At 38.9% G+C, this 4,527-nt stretch overlaps 1 pseudogene; it reads right to left on the bottom strand.

Moving 5' to 3' along the window:
* Positions 1-636: 636 nt before the first annotated feature.
* Positions 637-2,870, bottom strand: LOC104680975 (annotated as a pseudogene).
* Positions 2,871-4,527: the final 1,657 nt, after the last annotated feature.

Here is a 4,527-nt window from a genome sequence, read left to right as displayed (position 1 = left end):
TCTTCCTGCCAACAATAATTCATAATGATTTCAGATAGAGTGCTCCTCTCATCATGGTGCAGTATAAACAGTGAATTTACAATAAATACCACTTACATAATTCTTTGGCTGTATATAAAAATAAGGGGAAACACTTAAAATATTTTCCTTCTAATCATGAGTTAGAAACATTGGTGGATTTGGATTATAGTCATTTGTTTTTGTGGTTTTTACAAAAGCATTTTCCATTTCCTGGATTTTCTTATTATATTAAAATATCTGTTCATAGGAGGCTGGGATCACTTAAAAATGTTTTCTATGGCTCTGTATTTTTAAAAGGAGAAAATGGACAAAAAATTAGACATCATGGATGTAATTTTTATTTTTATTTATTATTTATTTATTTATTTATTTATTTATTTTTTCTGTACAGGCTCATGTAGTAGAGGGGGCTTTTATTGTTTTTTCAGAGAATTCAGATAGCCATAGATTATACAGAGCCATTTCTCAGCACTCTTTTCTCTCCACTTAAGAAACTGGAATACAACACGATGAAGATGATGCCAAAACAAGACTGCTGGCTCACATCATCTAGGGTACAAATACAGACTTAATCACTTGACACTTTATTGAATGCAAAGCAAGATTTAGCATCTTTGCCTTCGTTGTACAGCGCTGAAGCGGGAGCCCAAGGAGGGGAGGACTGCATGGTTTTTCTTGGCGGGGGAGTTGTGCACCCTGCAGTCCTGTCGTGTTGTGGGAAGATCAGCCCATGTTCTGTCGGTTGCCATAGCCTCTGGGATGGGTGTCCTTCCAGTCATCCCACTCCCGGGCTCTGTGGAGTGTTTGTTCGTTATCCTCTTCCTCCTTTTCTTCTTGTTCTTCCTGTTGCTGAGCTGCTTTTCTGAATTCCTCTGGTGTTGCCTTGGCTATTCCCTGATCCGGTAATGCTCCATATTTCCGATGTTGCTCATACCAGTCACTCACCGTCATAGTTGCCAGACTTGGATAACCAGCTCCAAATACTTTGGCTTGGGCCGTGTTCCGAGTGAGAATAAAGGGTTTCACTGGAGGCCTCTCTTGGCGAGATGAGTTAGAAGTTGATGCCTCTCTTGAAGAGTCTCTTTCTCTCAGGATCTTTATTTCCTGGTCAATGCTGTCAATCTCTTCTAAGCTGATATCAATCCATCTCTGAAGGTGAAGATGATAATATTCACGAACACGCTCATCATCTGCTTGACCACTTTCCACAGCAGATTTCATTGCAGACAACCTATGCTCCAATTCCTTCTTCTGCTTGTATCTCTCTATTTTAGCCTGTCTTTGAGATGCCATAGCAACGAGGCTAGGATAAGCCATGGACGAATTGGCAGTGTGATTTTCAGCGGAGTTGTTCTTGGTTTGAGGCAGCTCAAACTCTGCCACATGATAGCAATGGCACTGAGTTAAGTAGTTCATAAAGTGTTCTCGAGCCCGCTGCAAATGATCTAGACGCTTGTTGGGGTTGACTTGTTTCATGGTGAGGGCTCCTTGAAACGCTGGCACCAACAGGTACTTCAGGTCGGTGGAAGCAATCTCTTCCAAATCTTCATTTCGGCTGAGCAAGTCTAGCTGCGATAACATTTCGGCAGCCTTCTCAAGGAGGTCCAGGCCCTTGAACACCTTTTCCTGGACTATCTGGGAACCGGCAGGTTCAGTTGCTACTTCTACTTCGTCCAGTAACTGTTTGCCCGTTTCGAACAGCTCAGGGAGCCGCGGCAGCAGTAACTCGTCCACTGGCAGCCATCTTGGGGAGAGAGCGGATGTAACTTTTAAAGTAATTTCATTTTATTTTATTTTTTTATTTTTATTTTTTTGAGGCGGAGTCTCGCTCTGTCGCCTGGACTGGAGTGCAGTGGCCGGATCTCAGCTCACTGCAAGCTCCGCCTCCCGGGTTTACGCCATTCTCCTGCCTCAGCCTCCCTAGTAGCTGGGACTACAGGTGCCCGCCACCTCGCCCGGCTATTTTTTGTATTTTTAGTAGAGATGGGGTTTCATCGTGTTAGCCAGGATGGTCTCGATCTCCTGACCTCGTGATCCGCCCGTCTCGGCCTCCCAAAGTGCTGGGATTACAGGCTTGAGCCACCGCGCCCGGCCAAAGTAATTTTAAAGAATGTCCTGAGTAATAACGAATTGGTACAATCTTGCAAACTTCTGCTGTGTGCATTATCTGCAATCATAGGTGATTCACTCATTCACAGAAAGATTCACTAATTCTATAAAATCCTGAAAGCTTGAGGAAACATTACATTCTCTAGTAATTCCTTATCTTCAAATTACCCAGGGTTGTGAGAATAAGTAAGTTGAGCTCAAAAAGGGAACACGTCAAATACTTTGCCATTCTGTGAATAAGGCACACCCCTCAGATGAGAAACCCTGGTTGAATGTGAGGACTCAATGAATTCTGGGAGTTTTAAACTAGAGGAAAAAAAAAGAAATTTGCTCTGAGAGGAAGCAAGAAGGCCAATTAAGCCAGTTCATAGGAAGTAAAATATAATCAGACCCCCAGAATCCGAGTAGCCAAGAGGAGGCTGGAATTTGAGAAGTAAGGTAAGAAAGACATCTATAAATCTGCACCATGCCTCAGACCAAAGTATGTTTATTTTAAGATAAGAAGATTTGAGATTCAGATAAGTTTTACCGTCTTTACTAGTAACCTTAGAACTGAAAACATATGCTATACTTTAAAGATTAGATAATTGTAAAGTCTTTATACTCTTCCTTGTGTATTTTCCCATTTCATTAAATTATACAGTCACCCTATCTTTTTTAAGAAAATTGTTGTTTTTCTACCTTGTATGGTGTAATTTCTTAATTACAGCTCTTAATTTTGGAGTATATCTCTCTGCCATATGTGGTCCACTATTAAGTGATTACAATTAACTGTGATGGAAAAGAAGACTACTATGGAAAATGTTTCATATATAAGATTGAAAATTTTCCTAACTTTAAATTAGCAAAGAAAGTCAATTTCAGTATCAATTTTTACATTATAAGTGAACATTTAGTGATCACAGAAGGTAGTAAAGGAAATTGAAGATTGGAAATGGATAATTTTTGCCTAATTAACAAAAATGGTAGGGTAGAAGAGAGAGTAGCTCTCTATGACTAGGAACTATGGACAAATAAGTATAAAATTGCATCTTGCTAAAGGTCTGAAACTGATTTATTTACAATGGTTTGTAAGCACATGGAAAGTGAAGCAGTGAATATCAGAAGGCAGCATGGGATGCAAAAAAAGAAAAACATCATTCCCTTAATAAGATAAGAGGTATACTGAATAGCAGGAATTCCAAAGACAAATTATGATTTCAGTAAATCTCTTAGAATGTCATGGACAGGATGATTTGGTGTGAGCTAGGATGATGGTTTAGATAGCTGACATTTCTTAAGAATGTGTCACTCTCTCCCACTAGACTGTGAGCTCAATCACAGAAAAACAGCATGTTTTGTATTTCTTTGTATCTGTGGCACCTAATTCAATGCCTGGCAAATACCAGGTAGCCAATCCATTTTTCCTGAATTCATAAGTGCTTAAACAAACCTACTCAAAATGAACTGTGCGATGGACAGCAGATCAACCATGAAAGAATTCTTATGAGGTATATTTTGAATACTCTGTGCATGACCATTATTCTATTCAACACTTTAATGCTAGCAAAAAATAAATAAAATTTTACAGGTAAATGTTCTAGTGAATAAGAATTGGAAAATAGAAGCCATTAAGAAGACAGTGGCTCTGTATTCTACACTGCCCAATATAATGATGCATACAGAATATATATGTTCAATAGCTTTTTTCTTATGGTGGTTAGGACATCTGAATATCCTCGTTTGGACCCCTACCTCATACTACATCTAAAAATAACTCAGAATGAATCGAAGATCTAAATCTCTTTTTTTCTTGTTACAAAAGCCATTTTTTTATTATTTGAATTATAAATGTTAGAAAGTACAGGTGAAGAAAGACAAGATTAACAACATTCCCAATCCTACTTATGAGAGTTAAGCACTACTAACACTTTAGGGTGGTATATACTCCACCCAGCATCCATATTGCTTTGAAATAATCTTCATTTAGTAATACATTATGAACATAATTCCTGCCAATAAATGCTCATCTAAGTTAGGTCTGGGAGAGAGAAACCATTAACGCTCCAAAGGGGGAAGTTTGGGAGGAACTTACCAAGCCCTCTTCCTCTACCCCAGGGTGGAGTGGGCTTATTGAACAATGTGAGCTCAGGAAAATGGAACTAGACACATATGATTCACATTCTTTTGGATTTTCTCTATTCTGGGAAGAATAGGACAGAAGGGAGGCTCTTATTTTTTGGTCCCCTCTAGCCCTATTATTACTTGGTCACATTGCTGCTACTCCCAAAGTTTCAATATGAAGTATTTTGCTGAGATTCTTTTGCTGTTAACTTGGAATTGTTAAAGTAGAAAAGACCTAAATTTAAAAGCCTAAACTATAAAACTCTTTGAAGAAAACATAGGTATAAACCTTCA

The sequence above is a fragment of the Rhinopithecus roxellana genome, chromosome 1 (genome assembly GCF_007565055.1).
Source record: "Rhinopithecus roxellana isolate Shanxi Qingling chromosome 1, ASM756505v1, whole genome shotgun sequence".
Taxonomy (NCBI): Eukaryota; Metazoa; Chordata; class Mammalia; order Primates; family Cercopithecidae; genus Rhinopithecus; species Rhinopithecus roxellana.
The sequence above is the reverse complement of the archived record's forward strand: the minus strand, read 5'-3'. Positions and strand labels throughout refer to the sequence as shown.